The 22,537-nt window shown below is 42.9% G+C and overlaps 1 protein-coding gene and 1 pseudogene across 2 annotated transcripts in view; one reads left to right on the top strand and one right to left on the bottom strand.

Moving 5' to 3' along the window:
* The window catches only part of MAP2K6 (mitogen-activated protein kinase kinase 6), a 118,605-nt gene that overhangs the window by 74,733 nt on the left and 21,335 nt on the right, over positions 1 to 22,537 (bottom strand). The gene's annotated exons all lie outside the window — the stretch shown is intronic.
* Positions 5,318 to 6,987, top strand: LOC147915061 (uncharacterized; annotated as a pseudogene).

The raw sequence follows: 22,537 nt of genomic DNA, 5'->3' as shown, positions 1-22,537 counted from the left end.
TAACACCTTAGTCTACACCATCATCATCTCTTACCTGGACTTCTGCAACAACCTCCTACCTGGTCTCCATACATTCTCTTTCATCCTACCCTGGACCCAAGCTTCAGAATGCAAGAGTGATAGTGAAATGTAAATTGGATAAAACTGCTCCTGTGCTTAGAATTTCTCAGTGGCTTCCCATTGAACTTAGAGTAAAACATACTCCTTACTATAGCCTACAAGGCCCTGTGTGATATGATTCCTGCCCTTTTCTCTGATTCCATCTTAAAACACTCTCCTTCGATGGCTCTGTGCATTAATCATTCTCTTCTAGTTTTTGGTTCTTTGAGCCCACCAAGCTCTTACACACCTCAAGGTCTTTGCACAAACTGTCTTCTCTGCCCAGAACATTTATTTCCCCACCTCTTTCCATTCTAGTTCCTTCACATCCTTTAGATCTCAACTTAAACGTCATCACTAAGGGGAGCCTTGCTCGTCTACACTATGCAAAGTATGCCCACTCTTTTATTCTCCATCTCAAATCCTTGTCTGTTTCCTTTGTGATACAATACAGTTTATAAACATGTATTGTTTATACATGGCTTTGTTGGTCTTCAGCACTGGAAAATAAGCTCTGTGAAAGCAGAAACAGTGATTAGTTCACCGTTTTATCCTCAGCCCTGAAAAGAGAGTGACTGGCCTGTAAATGGTTGCTGAATTACTTACTTCTTTAGTCATTGTGGTGGCAGATGGGGGTGGATGGAGATGGAGAACAAGACCGGAGGCAGGAAAACTGATTGAGATTACTGTAAAGGTCCAAATTGGAGAAGAGAGGAGCCTGGATTCCATCAGTAACAGTAAAGATGGAGAGGAGGAAAACTGAGTTATACTGAATAGGTCTTCCTAGGGGCAATGACAGGTACCAACTGAGAACAGGAACACAGGAGAAGCAAATCTGGGGAGATGGGAAGGGATGAGCTTAGGTTGGAGTAGAGTGAGGTTGAGTGACCATCCAGTTAAAGAAATTCAGCAAAAAATTGTCTATTCAAATCTAAAGCTTAGGGCCGGCCCCATGGTTTAGCGGTTAAGTGCGCGTGCTCCGCTGCTGGCGGCCCGGGTTCGGATCCCGGGCACGCACTGACACACCGCTTCTCCGGCCATGCTGAGGCCACGTCCCACATACAGCAACTAGAAGGATGTGCAGCTATGACATACAGCTATCTACTGGGGCTTTGCGGGGGGAAAAAATAAATAAATAAAATCTTAAAAAAAAAAACAAAACAAATCTAAAGCTTCAAAGAAAGGATTGGACGGGGAACCAAGATTTGAGAGTTATTGTTATATACAGATATACGTATATTAACATTTTTATAGTATAGTATTTCCAGGGTGTTCCCAGTTGTCTCAATAAAAAGTCCAAGTCTAAAACCATTGTTTAATAGTCAACCTAGCAGCAGTGAAAATGAAAAGGGACTCAGTCCAGAGCCTTCCTCTACAAGAACCAATCAATATACAATGAAAGGAAACTCACCACAATGGCATTTCAGAGCTCCATACAACCCCCTTTCCTCCGACCTCTTCCTACTTGATCATCTCAAACCTTCCTGGCTGCAGATGGCCCACTTCCTAACAAACAACAGCCCATGAGCATCAAATGACTATGATGCCTGCATAGCAGACCAATCATATATTTTTCAAGTATTAGATTCAACACCAGCTCAGGATTTCTCCCTGAGAAGTATCAGAACACAGATTACAACATTTTCTAGTCTCTTCCTATATAGTTCATCATATATGGTAACTCTTCCTTTACTTAATCCCATATTCATTTCCTTATTGAGACTGCTTTATCCCTGACTGGTATGCAGGTATGAAGAAATCACTGGCTGAGTAACACCCAGCTTCAAGTGAAGCAGTGACCAGAGGATAGAATGGTGTCCAGTAAGATGACCAGTTTATGAGCCATTCTTATCATAATCCATGTAAATATTAGGATGTACTTTTCTGCTTTGTTGGTATTACCTTTAACAGATTCATGACAGAACCTACCTTACCAAACAGGTGGCATACCAAAAGTTCATTTGTTAATCTGATTGTTTAAAACTCTAATATATCTTTAGGGATACACAATATTCCAGTAGGCAGTGTCCTACACACACCCATGAAATGCCTATTTAACTGACAACATAAGTGAATCATAGATCTTCAAAGCTGGAACAAGGCCTTAAGTGAGTAGAAGTCATCTTACCCCATACAGATGAGGAAACTGAGGCTGTAGCAGGTCAGGTTATTAGTCCTGTGAATAATGCTTTAAACCCACGCACCAAGTATAACCTTCTATGACCAAATGTTGTTCCTATGAGCAAATGCTGTGAGATTTCCACTGGCAACGTTAAGAGCACATGCTTTCTGCTTTTGCTCTGATGGGGAATACGGGGTCTTTCCCATTTTCAAGCCACTGGAGGGGATGTGGCACCAATGGCTTGCAAAATGAATTCCAGAGAAATCAGCCGAGGAACAGAGGTGGGGGATGGGAAGGAGAATCGAGACATCTGCTGGGAAAGCTGAGATCGTAATAAAAGTAACAATACAGAATATCCTCTTACATTTTTGATCTCTTTTGTTTATAAAACACCTTCAACATCAGAGGCAGAAAAGTACTGGAAGAGAGAGGGGGAAGAGGAGGTCAAAATATTTCTAAGAAGAGGAGAAAAAGGCTGAGAGGAGAGAGGAACACTAAGAAGCATCGCCAGGATGGGCAAATCTTCCCTCTACGTCCCCTATTCAGCACCTTCACAGTTAACAAAATCAGCAAGGAGGAAGCATCAAGAGGCAGCCTTTCTTCTTTCAACCTGCTGCCAAACATAGGGCAGGTTGTTGAACAAACGTTTGCTGAATGAACGCACATTCACTGGAAATCTTAAAGTAAAACGAAGAATTTTGCTTGTGCTGGGGTTTAAAGGTCAAATCAGGCTGCTTTTGATAGAAAATGCAAGAGGACGGTAAAAAATTTAAACAAAAGAAATAACTGAGCAGGCAGTCATTTGCAGATTTGCAAGAGTGTAGCAACATCATTTTATCTGAGACTTTGTGTTTGAAGTGATCAGTTCAATTAGCCCAGCTGGGGTCCCAACAAGGACAGGATGAATCTGGAATTCCTGCCTGGACATTGCTCAGCCTCATATGCACACACTGCAACGTGAATTACGTCAGTTGGTGCCAGTCATTTAAAATAGCTATCTATCTATCATTCATTCATTCATTCAATCTACAAATATTATCAGGGAGCTATTATGTATCAGGCCCTGTGGAGGTCTTTAAAAACAAATAAAACATTTCCTCTCTTAAATGAGCATATAAACCAGTAGAGAAGATAAAAAGGTACTAAACAAAAATAATAATAAGCAGTGTTTATAATAAAGAAAGCATTATATTAAATATATATATTTATATATATATTATATTAAATATACATGTAATAACCCATGTAATCTTTATGAAAATTCTATAATCAACTACTACCATCTCCATTTTACAGAGGAGAAAACTGAGACCTAAGGAGAAGTAGTTCAGATGCCCCACAATTGGGAATTGGAGCCAAAAGTCAAACTTCATAGTCCATTTTCTTGACTATTAAGTACATACTTTATCATCTACATAGGGACACTTTTGGGAATGAAAGGTGGAATGAATAATAATAAAAATTACACAATATTTTAAACATTTATTTATTGATCAAAAGATTGGTTTCATTATAGTGGTGAACCTATACAATTCAAACTTATTGAAAGCTATTTTCAAAACGAAATTCTTTCTAAATAGATAGATTAAAATATATAAGTACTTATATACATGTACATATGTACATTAAAGCAAAATTTAGAAAAATACTTCATATTGATTGTCTGAACATTTTTAAATGACATGAGCAGATTTATTTTTCGTGGCACAGGTTCACATCCTGTTAGCCACCAAGCCTCTAACACTGTGTCTCATCCCAAATGGCTGGTATACCTAGCGGTCAGCAGGGACAGCCAGTGCCATCAAACACTTCTCCCACCACCACCTAAGACTAGAAGGAGCCAGCCAACCCGGACCACTCGTATTTATCAGTTAGCAAGCACCCTTCATGTTCTCCATGACAGGCAAGCAAAAGAGAAAGAAGTCGTTGCTGGTTGTCTTTTGGATATTTCTGTGCAGTAATATAAAATTCTGCTCACTGTGTTGACGTCTCATACTCTAATAGAGATCACGGCAGAAACTGGAAGTAAAAAGTGGTAGTCTGTAAACCCATCCTGGCTTATTTTAATGCAACTATTACACCATGACACTTTATTTAAAAAAATAAAAATCTCAGGTAAATCCTAAAGCAGATGGAATGCAGGACAAAGAAGTAGTCTAAGACTGTCCCGGGCAACTCAGGATGCATGGTCTTCTAACTCCTGAGCTGTGCTGGCTCCTCAACCGCCACAACAGGAAGCAGATGTCAGAGGATCTGCCACAAGGAAGTTTCAAACACATGTGGGAGAGATCACCTGTGGCTTGGGTAATTGAGAAAACTTTTTTTTTTTGGCTTTTTATTATAAGAAATTTTCAACATACACAGAAGAGAACAATATAATGAACCCCTATGTACCTATCACCCAGATGAAACGATTATCCATTCTTGGCCAGTCTTGCTTCATCCACACCCCCACCCTACTAGACTTCTTTAAAGCAAATCCCGGACGTCATATGATTTCTGTACATTGTTCAGCATATATTCCTGAATGGTAAGGAGTCTTTGGGAAAACTCTATCCATCAGATAGCATTTGAGCTAAATCTTAAAAACATGACTTCTTAAAGGCAAATATGGAGAAAAGAACCTTCTAAGGGCAAAAGGAAGGAAAGCAGTAAGCACAAGAGCATGGAGGTAGGGAGGAGTGAGGGACTTGAGGAAAGTCTAGTGGAAGCCCAGATTGCATGAAGGACAACAGGGCAGGACAGACCCAGAAATCAGGCGGGACTCAATCATGCAGGGTCACGTACACAGGACAAAAATATCTATGGCATAGAGAGATAAAGAAGGCAAAACTGCACTTCAGAGTTGTTAAGAACTTTACCCAAGGCCATCAAATTAATACGGGGTAGAATTGGGACTTGAGCCTAAAGTTCTTTAGACTGCTGGTCTAGAATTCACTCGAAGAAACCACCTGTGTCATGATCCTCGAGCGAAAAAGGAGATGGCTCAGTACAAATCAAGTAGCACTGAATGGCACACTGTGTTCTGTCATTTTATGAAAGGCCTGCGTGTTCTGGAACCCATCGAGACCAGCGAAGCATCTCTTCACTGCTGGAATGTACTTGCCACCCCAGTCAGCTGACCAGAATCCATACCCTGCATAGAGGGGATGTTAACCTGCTCCCTGCAGACTGAGGCAGAGGCTCTCACGTTCTCTCTTGCCGATGTTCCCCTTGCTACATTCAAAGCCTGCCTGTAAAGGATTCTGCAATGTGCCCAGGGGTATGAGAGAAAGCAGGAGGGCCTGAGAAGGAAAATTCAGCATTGTTTGCACATTACAATGCCAAATGTGTGTGATTCCTTCCAAATGCAAACTGAAACCCTCACTAATTTCACCTTCCTTTCCAAATTGCCTTTCAAATTTGTACACATAAATTCTAACTAAAACTGACATCGTGTTTTCTGCAAAAGAAAGCAATCTGACTGCCAACCATGGAGGAAAAGTTATGAAAAGTGGTACACAGATGCTTGTCTTTTTTGCAATGTGTGATTGACGAATAAAATGGAATCTGGCTGGCCTGGGCTCCTTCCTGACTACTATTAAGCTGATGAAGTTGGCGACAGTTTCTCTTCCCCTCACTATCAGAGCTGACTTGGGACAAGGATGCAGAGGCCTCGGATGACCTCGACTGGGCAAGGGGCACCTTGGGGATGCTAAATCGCAGCTCCCTGGGAGGGCCTTGGAGACAGCCCAGAGGGAAGTGCAGCTTTCTCAGCAGCCTGCTTTCTCAAACTAGCTCTCCCCAGAACAAAAACGACCCTGTCAGGCACCATAAACAGTCAGAAAAACATGCTTCTGGACAAAGCGAGGCTATTCAGCAGTCCCAGAGCTGTCTCTTCCACCCCTCGGGCTCATTGACCCAACAACTCACAGAGAGTCGGCTGTAAAAACTGCAAGAAAGAAATGTCTGCGGAAGGAGGAAGGAATGAAGACAAGGGGGAGTCATTTCCCTCATTCTTTCCATTTCATGGCGACCACGTGCTGCTGGCTGGGCCAGCGGTGCAGGTAAGTGGTTTAGAAACCATGTCACATACGGACCGGTGGGGACAACAGGGAGTGTGCAACCAGAAAGGAAAAGACCAAGGGAAATCACAGAGCTTTCCTCCGATCATTTCAAGAGCTGTCTCATTGAAAGGCGAGCAGATTTGTTCTGAGTTACTCCAGGAGGTAAAGAAACAAGGGATCACAAGCTGTATCATTATAAAACAGGTCTTTCTTACAACTGGTTGGAAAGGGTAGTGAGCATTTTAAATCTGTACCACACAGGTTTCTCTGCTACTTCTTTCTGTAAGCAACTCTCCTTTATGCCTCCTCATCCAAGGTTGACCTGACCTAAGATTCCATCTTCGGCCTGTTCTCTCCCTGTGCCTCTCACCCTTGTGATGTCAGGGGTGTCAAGGTTTCTATGACCCCAGCGACCTCTCAATACTGAACCCCAGTCTATCAAGTCTTAGCTAGACTTTTTGCACTGGTCTCCTTACTGACCTCCCATCCTTCAGGATTGCACTTCTCCAACCCACGGTCCTCGGAGCTGTCGCAGATGCATGGTCATGAAACTTCCCACATCAAAACCCAGACTTGTGCTCCCTCTTGCTCATCCTACTTCCCCAGCCTCCTCTGTCAATACTCCCTCAGGACACCTCAGTTATGCCAGGTAATCGCACACCTCCGACTGCTACTCAGGTGGCTGCAGCGCCTGAAATACCTCTGTCTCCACCCTCCTAACGCTCCAACCGCAGGACACCTGCTCCCCTTTCAAGATTCAGCTCAAGCATGATCCCTCCTATTATGAGTCTCTGCCAGGTCTCCACTCATCCCATCTTCATCACTCCCTCCCCCACTGCTGGACTCTCACCTTCCCTATATGTTTAGCAAATTGTTTTAATTATTTGATGACAAGACTGCCCCTGCTGAACTGTCAGCATCTTAAAGGCAAGGGGCCACGTTCCTTTCATTGCTCTATCCCCAGGGCCTAATGTACTGCCTCAAATGTGTTTGCTGAATATGTAAAAAAGAGAAGGAAAGAAGGAAGGGAAAAGGGAAGGAGGAAAGAAAGGTGGGAAGGAGGGAGGAAAGAAGGAAGGAAGGAAGGACATAGGTAAGAAAAGAAGGAACAAGGAAGGAACGGAGGAAGGAGTATTTTTTTTTTTTTGGAAGGATGCCCTTCAGTAGAGCATTTTTATTCAATTTCCTTTCAATTTGAGTACTTCCCCTTCTACTGAATTTTAAAGATTTAGTTTACACATTCTCAAAGAGAAGATAATGACTTATTTAGCTACTCTGAATAGGGGTGCATTCTACAAAACAAGGGAGAATCAATTACAGAAGTCAGAATCAATTACAGAATGATAAACATCACAAGAATAACATAGGCAATTATTTATCTGAAGAAATTTGGTAATTAAATGAACTAGGAAAAAATAACTTGCTTAATGCAAAAATGTATATATATCTGCAGTAAACCTGAATTTGTACAACATGTTTTTGAGTATAAAAACCTTCAGTGACTGACTACTTTCCTACCCTGGGGGGTTGGCAAGTATAGAGAGAGTAAGGTCCAATTTCTCCCTGGCTAAGAGGCTGACATTCATGCTCAACTTTGCACACCAGCAAAGCAGGTTAGAACCATAATACTTGATTTTTTATAAGGTTGCCAACCTCTAAGAGGTTTGCTGTAAAGCACTCCAAAAGGTCAGTGAATAGGAAAATAAAGAAGTCCCTGGTGACTTTTGCAAGAAGAGTTTTGGTGGAGAAGTGGGGGAGAAGCCAGACTGCAGGCACTAAGAGACGAGTGGGCGCGCGGAGAAAAGGGAGACAGCAGCGACACGCTCAGCACTTGAAAGGAGCGCCGCCTGCACGGAAGCGGGACAGTTACTAGAAAGGCAACTGATGTAAACAAAAACTTCTTTTTCTTTTTCCCGAAACTCGGAGACACTGTACACTTTTTAATGCAAAGGAAAGGAGTATTCCAACAATGGAAAGAAAGCCAGGTGGAAACCTGGGGGGAGCGGGAGAAGGCCGGAGCTACTAACAGCAACAGGGAAAGTGGAAAAGCCCATGGGTGTAGACGTCCAGAGTTAACACTAACCATGAAGATGGGCCTCCTCGGTGCAACGTTTTGGGGGAAACCAGACAACTCAAGAGTTAAGATTTGCCCTGGGATGTAGTTCTCAGATTTGAGGGTGATATAAATCTCCCGGGATACTGATATACTCTAGGGAGCCAACATCACTCCCATTCAAGTACTCACTGGGTTAGAGGAATATTCAAAGGGCAAAAGAAGGTGCTTTTCACCTTGGAATGATAAATCCTATTGAATTTTCACATTGTAGTAATTCAATTATGATGTACCTTTCACATCTGTCACTTCCTAATTCATTAATTTGACATTTAGAAACTACTGACAGCAGGCCGGCCCGTGGCTTAGCAGTTAAGTGCCCGCGCTCCGCTAGTGGCGGCCCCGGTTCGGATCCCGGGCGCGCACTGACACACCGCTTGTCCCGCCAGGCTGAGGCCGCGTCCCACATACAGCAACTAAAAGGATGTGCAACTATGACATACAACTATCTACTGGGGCTTTGGGGAAAACAAAGGAGGAGGATTGGCAGTAGATGTTAGCTCCGAGCCGGTCTTCCTCAGCAAAAAGAGGAGGATTAGCATGGATGTTAGCTCAGGGCTGATCTTCCTCACAAAAAATAAAAAAATACAAAAAATAAAAAATAGAAACTACTGACAAGATTCTAAACTGCATAAGAAAATGAAAAGGCATGGGAAAGGAGAAGAATGTAATCTAAAAATGTAAAAAAGAAAGAAAAAAGTGAATAGGATAAACATGAGCTAGAAGGTAAAGGACTAGAAACTACTGGTGATATAATGATACAACTTCATCACTTCTCTCCTGAAGAAGATGAGTAAGCAGTGGGATTGTGGAAGGGATAGTAATACTCACCCAATATTCCATTTCTGCCCCATCTTTCCCAGCCTTCCCTGCAGTTGGGTTGACCCATGTGATCAGTTCTGGCCATTCAAATATGAGAATTGAAATATGTCACTTCCAGGCTGAGGCAGTGAGAAGCTCAAGAGCTATTCTCCAATCTCCCTCTTTCCCTTGTCATGGACACCGACCAGACCATTTTTGATGGTGGAGCCTCCATTAGGCTGGGTCACTGAGTCACTGAGTGGACTGGGTCCCCTACCTATTCATTGGGACATGTAGCATGAGCAAGGAATAACATTTTTCTTGTGGTAAGCCACAGAGATTTGGAGACTTTTGTTAGCTAGTCTAACCTGACTAACATAGTAAGAATAATAACCCCATTCCAGGCAAAGGGCTATTGAAGTCCTCAGAATTCATATCCCAATTTTTCCTCATCAAACTACCCATTGCCAAATTACTTTCAAGTTTTGTATAAATGGACAAGACATGGAATTTAGAGGCTGCACTTCCCCACAATAGAGGAAAACTGAACCAACTAAAAATCACAACATAATGTTTTATTACAATCTAATCAGAATTCCATGCATATATATAAAAGAAGTTTAGATGACAGAATTCTGCAGGAGTGAAACAGGAATACTAAAAAGAACAAAACAACAATAATAATGTAAGTAGCTCCTATTGGTTGAGGGCCTATGATGTGCCCAGAACTACATTATTTGCTTTATTTAATTATCTCATTTAATAATCATTACAACAATTTTACAAATTAGATATTGAGGCAAACACTGTTGGCTGCCCACTCAACTTGCTAACAAAATCACGGTTTTGTTCAGAAAATGGGTGGTAATGTGGGCAGGGATGGTGGACCCCTCCGCCAGCCTCAGGAGAGGAAATGCAATTGATTAGCTTATGCCTGGCACACAACCCTAGATTTAATAATGGCTTTTACATTTTCACAGGGTTGAGAAAAATATGGAACAGAGACCATATGTGGCCCACAAAGCCCAAAATATTCGCAACCAGACTCTTTACAGAAAAAGTTTGCTAACACCTAGTTTATGCCAACCACAGTAACCTCTTTGCCAGTATGGGTTTGAAGGTGAACAAGTAACATAGATTTTAGCTCCAGGTTTGAAACCTGAGAGGAAATCTGCTGGAAGCTCCTAGAAAGCTTTTCCTTCCTGTTTAAAATAATAAGACCCAGAGGAGAAATGCCCCCTTCTCTTCCTGCCTTTTGATGTTGTCATGTTACATCATGATATTTAGGGCTAAGGTAGCCATCCTGTGACCTGGAAGAAAAAGTCAAGGGAATCAGGAATGGAAGGAAAGCCAGAGCATGGCTAAATTACTGAATTAATCAACCCTGGGGCAGTGGTGCATCTCCAGGTATCTTCGCAGAGCGGGTAATAAACCCCTATTGTTGCAACCACTTTTGTTGGGTATTCAGTTACTTACAGTGGCCAGAATCCCATTGTCTTTTCATCACCCCGCAATAAAAGAAGCAACTCTCACATCTCTAGTATACTGGAACCTAAGAAGCTGCAGGAGTCATTAGACCCTTTGCTCCCAGCTGGAAAACTCTTCAGAACATTGTAGGCCACCTCCCACCTCCCCCCAAAAAATCATGATTCTCTAACACTTGCTTAGGAAAGAAAGCACTAAATCTTTGAAATTCAGCTTTGAATATTAAATGCTTGAGTGATCCCAGTGTCATAAGGTTAGAATCTTCCATTTGTAAAATGAAAAAAACAATGTTTGTGAACAAAATGCTATTGGATCCATTTTAAAATGTCCCTACCCCCAAAATATTATTATCCCCATATCTATATTTTCAAATTAATTTCAACCTATCTTTATAAAAGTTCCTTAAATTTACTTTTTGAATTGCCCTATGTCTCCCTACATTAAACAAAAATCACCTATAGCTTGGTCAATTAGGTTTTCTTTAAGAAATATCATCAAATATTTATGTGCCCATGACGATGTTAGAAGGTTATTCCCTCTGGACCCAGTCAGAACATCTGTCTTGATCATTTACTCTGGTAAGATTGGCTTCTGTGGATAATGACTTAATCACTGGAACCTGGAAGCTTTCACCATGCTCAAGGGCTGTCACCGTACTCGTTGATGGAAAAAGAGCTTCTGGCTAGAAATATAGACATTAGCCTAGTCACAATAGCTTCCTGATATTTCTTTTATTCTCTCTACCAAACCACAACAAAGAGTTTCTACCAGGTCACTGGGAAATAAGTTTGTCTGAATACAGCCCTTAAAACCTGAAGAGCCCTATTTTCATAGTTATAACCTGTGGGCTATAAATTAAACCTACACAGGTTAAATTTCCCTCTTTAGTTCAGCATCTAAAGCAAGTGTTGAGGACTTTTTTTTTTTTTTCCTTTAAATCCAAGGCAGTGGTTCTTCACCTCAGCTGCACAGTGGAGTCCCCAGGGAGCCTTAAAATATAATGATGGCTGGGCCTATCCCTAGAGTTCTGAATTGTTCTAAAGGCAGCCTGGGCATTAGGATGTCTAAAAGTTCCCCAGGCGATTCTAATATACAGTCAAGGCTGAGAACCACTGACCCAAGGTCAATGGCAAAGAGAAGAAAATGTAATTAAAGAGCTACACCCAAGAGAAAAATAAGTAAATTGCATTTATAAAGGGCTAAGAGAGAGGACTAGAAAAGGTTCCTCCCCCTATTTAACACTTCTAAAAAAATAACAGGAAATCAATTATTATCAATCAACAAGAAACTCAAATTAAAAAAATAATATATAGATATAAAAATCTCAAATTATTTAAAGAAATAAGAGAGATGGGGGCCGGCCCCGTGGCTTAGTGGTTAAGTGCGCGTGCTCCGCTGCTGGCGACCCGGGTTCGGATCCCGGGCGCGCACCGACGCACCACTTCTCCGGCCATGCTGAGGCCGTGTCCCACATACAGCAACTAGAAGGATGTGCAGCTATGACGTACAACTATCTACTGGGGCTTTGGGGGAAAATAAATAAATAAATAAAATTAAAAAAAAAAAAGAGAGATGGCCAGGAGAAAGAAACCAAAATTAAGGAAAGAAAATGACCGTGTTTGGCCCCCTTAGTCATGAATCTTAGAGTCGGATCTATGCCTCTCTATATCCACACCTTCCTTAAACAGCACATCAAAATCACTTTTTTTATGTGCACCCAGCTCCTCGAGACCTTAGTCTGGGGGTCAGCAAACCACCGCCTGTGAACCAAATCTGGCCTGCCACCTGTTTTGGTAAATCGAGTTTCACTGGAATGGAGCACACTCATTCATTCACACATTAGCTGCCTACTTTCACACTGCAACAGCCGAGGTGCAAAAGAGACCACATGGCCCACAAAACCTGACATCTGGCCCTTTACAGAAAAAATTCTCAGACCACTGCTCAAGTCTATAACCTAGCGTTCCAGTACCAGGCATTAATAGATCTCCCTTTTATACTTCTCCCACTAGTGCCCATCCTAGAAATCTGCACTTCTGCTCCTGCCAAACACCTCTGCTCTGCGTGGTCAGTCCAATCAAAGGGCACTCAGTGTCTCCAGGAGTCACTCTGCTCCAGCCTGCTAGAATTGGTTCCTCAGCTCTGAGCAGGACATCGCAGAGCACCTGACTGTCACTCTGTGCAATAAACAGCTTCCAGCCAAAAAAAAAAAAACAACCCACCAAAGCTCTTGCCAATTTGCTATAATTGAATATGCTAATGTTAAGAAACAAACTAAGATCTTTTACGCAGTGCTTCTTCACAATCTAAGTTCAAACCTCCCTTACCTACTTCTGGTTTTGCCTAATTAAATTTAATTTTTTTCATTTGTTTTACTACTTTGCTAAAACCTAAGCAATGCATCTTAAAATTATCCCCATAGTTCTACTGTTTCTTTGCAGAACTCTTACTATGGTAGCAAAAATCAGAGGTGATTCTAAGAGCCCCCTTATTATTTGCTTGCTTTCACCTCTGTATTTTTAAATACAGAATGAAGCTCTAATTCACTTTAATCTTTTGGAAGGGAGACAGAAGGGAAAGACTTGAGAATCTATTGCTACTTAGAATTAAAATTTTCATAGGAGACAGGCAGGGCTTTAGAGACAATATGATATGTATTTGCTTACAAGATAAAAGCTCTTTTTTCTGTCCATCAGTAAAGTACTGTCTCTGCTTTAGCAATCTGGAACTGAATTGTGGACTCAATACTCAGACCCCAGGGCAGGAACAGAGAAAGAAGGTGTCTCACACTTCCTTTCCCTTACTCCTAACACCATTCTTTATTCCTAATATGATGACTTACCAATGTCGTATCAATCTCGGCACTCCTGACATTTGGGGCCTGATACTTCCTGGTTGTGGGGGCTGTCCTGCGCGTTATAGGCTGTTTGGCAGCTTCTCTGACCTCTACCCACTAGGTGCCAGTAGCACACACAAGACACACAACACATCCCAGTTATGACAACCAAAAATGTTTCCGGACAACACCAAATGTACCCTGGGGCAGCTCCGGCCCTCAGTTGAGAACCACCACGTTACGGGAATGAGTCCCTTAGACCCTCCCTTCCCACTTGTCGCCCCACCCCAACCTCCTCCATCCCTACTGCTGCTACCTTAGTTTAAGCCTTCATCATCATTAACCTGGACTATTTTACCCCTCTCTCAACCAGTCTCCTTGCCACCCACCTCGCACAGAGCTCATATATCCTCCAAACTGCCATGGGAATGAAGTGGATGCTGGGGTGCAACACCCAAATTCACCGTTAGGCCTGAGGCACTCCATCCCCTGCTGAGCCATCTCCAGGGAGTGCCCTGGGTTGAAGAGAGCTGCTTCCCTGTGGTTATGTACCCCTCCATGGGGGCAGCCTCTACCCAGCGAGTGCCAGTGTTTAAAGGCCTGAGCCCTGTGCCTCTGGGTGGGACCACTCTGATAAACCATTCCTGCTCCAAAGCATCCCTGGGGACTGGCCTTACAGCTGTGCAGTCATTCAACTCTTCCTTCTGCCCAATCCTGTTTCGCTAGCTCCCCCTCAAATACTAGGCCCAAGAACACTCCCTAATAAACCTCCTGCATGCAAATCTCTCTCTCTCGGTCTGTTTCCTGACAGACAGGACCAAAGACACAGACTTCTTTCCAAATTACAAATCTATCATATTGCTCACCTGACAGCCATCCTGCACTGGCTCCCCATCACCTACACTGAGGAACTCTAAGAATAATCATCGGAGTGGCATACAAGAGCATCGCAATCAGTAGAGTGCTGGTAAAGCAACTCTTTAGGGAGAAAAAAAAAAAGCCCTGATATGTAGCATTTGCTAATGTCCATGGTGTAAATATTTCCAGCACTGTCGACTTCAAGCTACTAAAGGTTTAACAACCAGCTTGCAAAATTAGTGGCAATTTAATAAAAGGCTCTCATGAATCAGACACAAACCAGCTCCAGCAAGCCACTGATAACCCTGACCATTCACTATTGTTAATTCTCATTGTTCTCCTTCACTCATACTTCATTTCAGCCACGACAAATTCCTGCCATTCTCAGACCACCAGCATGCTTTGAGGTTCTGAGCCCTTATTCATGCTGTTTCTCTGTCTAGAATATGCTTCCTTTCCCTGTCTGACTCATGCAAACCTACTCAATGTTCTGGACTCAGCGCAAATAAAATCTCTTCCATGAACATTTTCAAAATTCATCCCTGCCCATCCCATTTCACTTAAAGGTTAAATAGAACCCTCCTGCTTTTGTGTCCACAAGTACCAAAAATACTTTCCCACCATCACGTTCCTATTATGTTTTATTATATGTGTGTGTGTGTGTGTTTCCAAAACTATACAGACTAGACTGAACTACTCTGAGGGTAGGGTCTTATTTACATTTTTCCGGGGCAGAAGATGCTCACAAAACGTGTTTTTGAATAAACAAAAAAACTGGCCTCACTTCCTAGCTCATCTTTGTCATGAAAGACAGATCTTAAAAACCTCTCAAGGAAAAAATACTCTATTTCCCCAAATTTGAACAATGATCCCATCCCTCACCTTTAGAATCTTGCAGAGAGGCAAAGCATATGGATGAAGGCTGGGCCAGGGCACAGCCTCTAAGGCTTCATCTCAAACCCAAGAGTCTCAGAACAGAGCAGAAAAGCACTGAAAATAAGAGGGACATTTGCAGGCCCAAGGAGATGGGCAAGTGGACCAACCAATTACCTCCTGGCCAGGCAACGCGGAGGCCAAGCATTCCAAATGCCACTGCCTCAGCCTCGAAGTCAGCCAGGTGCTCACTATGCTTCAGATTTAAATCAAGCTACACATCCTCATTCAGTGCCTACTACTTGGAAAATATTGCATCTGTAAAATCAGCATAGAAATGACAACCAACCACTCAGGGGAGTCTGAGGAATAGCAATCAGCCTTGCTTTTAAGTTAAAAACAAAAATGCACTCCCTCTCCCAAAAAACTCCACAAAAACAAAGAATAAAAATAAACTCTTATATAGCACCTGCTTGCTGTATACCAGCACTGTTCTAAAGGCTTACATATATTAACTATGTATGTATAGTTTATATACTATATATTATATAGTATATTACATTATTGTATATGATTTTAATATTATAAACATATTATAATATGTAATATATATAACATTATTTTATATATGACATAATGTTATATATGTAGCATATATTATATAACATAGAATCTTCACATCAGCCCTATGTCCAAGTTACTAGTATTATTCCCATTTTACAGATTAAGAAACAATGTTAAGTAATTCACGTAAGGCTACACAGCTAATAAGGACAGGGGCCAGCATTTGAACCCAGGCAGCCTGGTTCCAAAATCCATGCTCTTAATCATGCTAAGAGAAGGAGAAAAACAAGCTCCTTTATAACTTTTCACCACTGTCATCAAAGGATTCCTGATGTCCGTTTCAAAGCCTGTAACCTGGGAGCGCCGGCCTTTGCCCTAGACCTTGGCACAGCACGCACGACTGATCAGCTGCAACAGCCATGCTCAGCCAGCCCTGCAACACCTCCCAACACCTCAATGGTCAAGGGAGCCTTTCTTTTAGCAACTTCACCATGTGGAAAAGTCATGAACCCCAAGGACAGAAGCAATGAGAGACAAAAAAGGAAAGGAAAGCACCTCCAGCGCCAGCAACGAAAACAAACGCTCTGAGCAACGCTGGAAAGCGCCCAGACGAGGCCAAGCACGGAGGACATCCGGCCCTGCAAACAGTCCGCTCACTGACCAGAAGGCAGGAGCCTCTTGTCACCTGGGGATGGCTGAAGAAGGAAACCACAGGGGCCGAGAGTGGACATGTGGCTGAGGGAAAAAGCAGAAGAAAAATACAATGCAGAACGGAAAGAGGCTTGGCCGGCGGTGGCTGCAATTGGAGTGGGGCCAGGACGGTGACACTCTGCTGCAAGGCAGCAGGACAGCAATGGGGAGGCCCCCGAGGCACCCACCGCAGCTGGAAACAGAGGCCCTGCACCTTAGCAACCTCCCGTGGGCTCTCCGTGCTCTGCAGACCAGCAGGATGGCTATGTTTCTTAAATAAAAAGTCAGACTACATTTAAGTGACAAGAAGACAAGACGATGACTTTTAGAAAGAGTTTCATGAAAAACAGGGTTAAATTAGATAGTGCTTAGAGGACTAAACTTTAGTTTAAAAAAAAAAATGCTCCGAGAATATTTCCCTATAGAGCTAGGTAATTGAGCCATTGCTTGATTTTGGGGGAGGGTAAGGAGTCCTGGGGATATACATTAGAAACAGCAAGACAAATTAGAGATAAGCCATAACAAGATTTAGGTGAGTTTGTCATGGCTTACCGACGGAAGAGGCATTTAAAGACGTCTCCCCGTTTCAGTCCTAGGCTGACTTATTTCCCTTCATCCTTACCCTGCGAGTCACGCGGTCCTCTTTCCGCTGTGTTCCAGATGCAGTCTCTCAATTTCGGGTTGATAGGGCCCTGTCTGCCAACTGACCTCAACAGTCTGGCAGGTCTGCATTTCCCTGGCCTCAGCCCAGTCTCTTCTTTTGCAAGTCTCCCTAGCCTGGCTCCCTGCTGGGTATCCGTGTCCCTGGTCTCCTACTCACTCCCTATATGCCTGTATTTGTGTGAGGAGGACTAGCCCTGAGCTAACATCTGATGCCAATCCTCCCCTTTTTACTCGAGGAAGATTGGCCCTGAGCTAACATCTGTGGCCATCTTCCTCTACTTTATATGGGACGCCTCCACAGCATGGCTTAACAAGCGGTGCATCAGTGCGTGCCTGGGATCCGAACCTGCGAACCCTGGGCCGCTGCAGCCGAGCGTGCACACTTAACCGCTTGCGCCACCGGGCCGGCCCCTATATGCCTGTATTAACTGACTCCCTTCTGGTCAGCTAATGCTCGCCCTTCTGAAAGCCCCCACTGGCCACAAATGAAATCGTTGCTCTAATTCTTCCTCTCTTCGTCTCCTGCCTCTTCCAATCCCTACCTGTTTATCCAACTGCCTTCCGTGTAATCCTCAAATTCCATTTCCCAGACTGACCTTTACCTATGACTCCTTTGTATGCGGGAAACAAAGACTACAATAAAATATGAAGTTATATAAATCACCCACATCGTCAAACCCACTAAAAGTATCAAATTCAATGACTACTTCACACAACTGCATAATTCAATATCTTAAAAAAAAGTCATTGTGAAGTCTAGCAACTGTGTTTTCAAGCACCCATTCCCCAATAAGCTCAAAACACAGCCATTGTAAAAGGGTGGAGGCGGCATTCATATGTGTATTTCAGTGTCTGCGGGGAGCGCTGAAATGATGCTGGAAAGGCAGTGGATAAGAAGGGGCAATTAGGCTGAGTGGCTCTGGAGTGCCCCGATCTAAATTTGCAGCCCCACCCTGCTATTAACTAGCTCCATGACCTCAAAGAAAATTACTCAGCCTCCCTGAGCTTTGGTATCCTCACCTGTCAAAGAGAGAAAACCCCTCCCAGAAAGGTCAGCAGCGAAGGCGTCACGAGCTAACACACACGAGTAACAGGTACATAGGAAATACCTATAAACACTGGTGGAGAAACTGAGTGACAAAAAGTAACTTGGCTCATCCACAACTACTACTACTGATTTAGCCCGGGTAACACGATTCTTAATCCAGCAATTCAATCTCTAAGCACTTAGTAGAGTTTAGGCTTCCTGTGCGTCACTCAAAAAACATTGACTAACGTAAATCCAAGCTGTATCCTTGTACTGTGTTCTCATGCCCTAGGAGAACGCTAGAGTTCTGCCGCTTAACAGCAAACTGTCAATTACTGGCTCGATTATATAAATTTGATATTCTTAGGCAAAGTGATAGATCTGCCCTCCCCCCACCCCAGTTTCCATTAATCACCAGGAGAGACGAAAGCAATGAAAGCTAATCTAACACTAGAGGAGGCAGCAGCTGGTAAAACAACATGCTACATACCCAAAATACCTTTGTTGCAGGGTAAAAAATAAGCAACACTTTTTTCTTGCTTAAACTCTTAACTCCTTAGGTGTGTGTGTGCCTGTTTGATTTCTTACGTGATGTGATGCAGCATATATTTTAAAGAATTGAAATAAATTTGAACTAAAGCTAAGATTGATATATTTGAAACTGAAGTTGATGGTATAAATATCTCAAAATAAGGAAGAGAGACCTTCATGAGGTTTACTTTTTCAAGCCAGTGGTTAGAAATGCAACATATCTCTCATTCAAACAATCACTCATGAAAAATAAAGCTACTGTGTATGTCCTACCAATGCGATCATTATGCATAAAATTGAGAGTTCTTATGGTACTCAGGCATATACAGGCAATTCATTTGTTACCCAAAGAAAAGGGAATTCTTATAGGGAAACACCCGTGGTATGGCTAGAATACTGCAAGAGAAACGGGAAGACTAGGTCCTAGCCTCGGGTCTACCACCTGGTAGTCATATAACCCCAAAACAAGCTACTTCATTTAAACATGCAGCAATCTCCCCTTCTGCGAAAAAAGAAAAATACTTGTTCTATGACATCAAGTTTTTAATAAGGATAAAACAAACGTTTATCTCTAATTTTATCTATGATTTCTGAAAATCGCTCACAAATCAAGGCAACGTCGTTCACATTTAAAATTTCACTTTTGTTAAGTGAACTAGAATTAGCTCACTGACAGACAGACCTAGCTAAGGCTGAGCCAGCCCTTTTGCTTTTGAGGTCAGTAAGTAATCTAAGACTCGAGAGTTTTCTCTCCACTGCTCAACTTCACCAAGTTGAGTTTCCTTCCTCTGTCTCAGAGAGTTGGTAAAATCTCTTCCTGGTGCAAATGCACTCTGGATTTCCTGTAAGTCTCCAGCTACAGAAAGTTGGTGGCATGTGTACAATGGCCAGCTTAGAGATTACAGTGGACATTTGTCATGCATTTGGCATCTGAGTCCCCTTCCTATGTTTGGAGAGTCCTCTACCTCATGAGGCAGAGCCAGCCACCCATTATAGAAGCTAAAAGTGCTGGATACTCACTTTCCCAGGATCCTTTGCACTAGAGTATGGGCCCAGGACAACCACCGTAGACACAGAATCAGTCCGTAGTGATGTAAACAGGTAGGGACAGCACAGGATCCATTTCGGCACTTGACAATGGTAGCAGCAGCTCCATCCAGTTTGGGGAAGCTTTTTTGGCAGTGGTTCTGATGACAACCACACCCTATGTCCAGCTGCAGTGACACAAGCTGCATATCTGTACCCACTGGTGGTAGCAGCGGTGCCTGCACCAGCCCCCTTTTTTGGTGTGTTTTGGGGCTTTGTTCCAGCTCTGTTGTCTCTGATTCCAGTTCTCTGGCCCCCAGCAGCTCTTACGAGCTACCCTAAATCTGTTCAATGGATTCTTTTCCTGCCAAGATCAGCAAGAATCAATTTCTGTACTTTTTTTTTTTTTTTTTTTGGTGAGGAAGATTAGCCCTGAGCTAACATCTGTTGCCAATCCTCCTCTTTTTGCTGAGGAAGACAGGCCCTGGGCTAACATCCATGCCCATCTTCCTCCACTTTATATGGGACACCACCACAGCATGGCTTGACAAGCAGTGCGTCGGTGCACGCCCGGGAGCCGAACCTGTGAACTCCAGGCTACCGAGCAGAGGGCACTCAGTTAACCACTATGTCACCGGGCCGGCCCCAATTTCTGTACCTTTTGACAACGAACTCTCATTGATTCAGAAATCATCCTCAAGGCTAAGAAATCAACCAAGACGAGCACAGCACCCTGCTCCATCCAGAAACTTCCAAATGAGGCACCACTAAACCTCATGACACTATCAACCTCTCCATTCACAATGTCCATCACACAGCAAGCACAGGGATAGAAAAGGAAAAAACAAAAAAAGTAACCAAAAAGTTACAAAAAAGTAACCAAATTGTAGTTCAGTGGTACAGAAAGACAAACCTAGAAGGTTAGGTTACCTAAAAATGTTTTAGGACCAACTGTCTTCAGACCTTTTGTATGGAAGTAGAATGAGAAACTAGAAGAGCATGGAGTTTTTAGTCACCAAAAAAAAAAATATCTGATTCTTGGTCACTCCCTCCATCACCTCCTCTCCTCCAATCTCCTGAGGACAATGCACCCCAGACACACCCCAGTTGCACCACAAACTTACATACCACACAAGACATGCACGTTCATGCCTCCTTTGCTTTTCCTATGCTCTTCACGATGACTAAAATATGTTCCCCTTGTTGGTGAACTCTTACTCACCCTTCAAAACCCAGGTCAAATGTCACTTCCATTGTGAAGCTTTCCTAATGCCTCCTAAATTAATCACTACTTCCTCTGTGTTGTTGGAACCTCTACTGGCTATTATATTGCCCTTTTTTTTAGCGTGTCAGTCATCTCCCACCCAAACCCACCCCAATTGTGAGTTCCTAGGACAAGTGAAGGTCATTACCAGGGCTGGGATTAGGTTAAGGCAAGCAAAGTCCCTAAAGAGGCACTCACTCTCAAGTGCAAGTGCATAAAACTGGTCCCTACCATCTTTCTTTCTTCAATTCAGAGCCCATCATAGAATAAGCACTCAGACTCCTGTCGACTGAATGGTGAATAATACACGAAAGTGTATATGATTCAGAGAATATTGATATGATGTAGAGAAGGCAGCGTCTGACACTGCCACAAACACGTTGAATAACCTTACCGAAGCCACTTAACCTGGCCACGTGGGAAGAACAACATGGTGCCTTCCGTTGCCACAGTCTATGGCTCTGTGACTCCAAGTTCAAAGGAAGTTCATAAAGGAAGAGATCAAGACAGGAGGGACCAGTCACAGGAGACACTACACTTGAGCTAAGGTCTGACAAATGCACAGGATTTGAAGGGAAAGAGGGGAGAATCTAAGAATAGGCACCAAGTATGGGAGGGGCAAGACATGTTGAAAGGAAATAAACATAAGAGGCTGACTAGAGGAGGGAAGGCATGTTGGAAGTGAACAATAAGCTGAATCTGAATTGGACAGTTTGGCTGGAAAGAGACAATGAAACATCCTAGAAAACCAAGCAGGGTAACTCGGACGCTTGGGACTGAGCAACAGAATAGAAAATACTGATTTATAATAATAGTTAGAAGACCAAGAGCTACAATTCTTAATGTCTATTAGCTGCCAGGCAGGTTTAGGTATAACATGTAAATGATCTCCTTGAATTCTCGAATCAAGCTTCTGCAGTTGCTATTATCATCATCCCATTTTACAGATGCGGATACTCAGATTTAGTGAAGATACGTATTCAAGGTCACACAGCTGCAAGGGGCAGAACCAGATTTAATTCATGCTTTATTGCCCTAAACACACCCAAGAGGAGAGGAATTTCATAAGGAGTGGGGACTAGGGTAGGGTTGGCAGGTATGGTCCGAAAAAGAGCTGGCCCAAGAGAATTTTGTTCTCAGGATGCAAGTTTAACACAAAAAAGAAAAGATCATTAGAAAAAGTGGGGGAAATGAAGAGGGTATACATAGAGGAATGGGGTGCAGAGTGGGGTGGGGGAGATAACTTTAGGTAGACAGAGGGCAAAGATTACATCAGTCAGGAGAAGTACAGTAGTCCCCCCAATCCCCTGGGGATAAGTTTTAAGACCCTTAGTGGATACCTGAAACCACAGATGGTACCGAACCCTATACATACTACGTTTTCTCCTATACATACACATTTGAGGTGCGACAGCAAAACTAGCATGAATTTCTTTTTCATTCTTCACAATTTCACGGATGGAAGACTCATTCTTTCTGTAGATCAACAACCTCAGCATATGATTTTTTTTCTTTCCTTATTAAGTCAAGAACTTTCAC

The sequence above is a fragment of the Ceratotherium simum genome, chromosome 16, assembly GCF_057802395.1.
Source record: "Ceratotherium simum simum isolate JZ-2026a chromosome 16, ASM5780239v1, whole genome shotgun sequence".
Lineage (NCBI taxonomy): Eukaryota > Metazoa > Chordata > Mammalia > Perissodactyla > Rhinocerotidae > Ceratotherium > Ceratotherium simum.
Note: the sequence above shows the minus strand (reverse complement) of the source record. Positions and strands in the feature narration are given on the sequence as shown.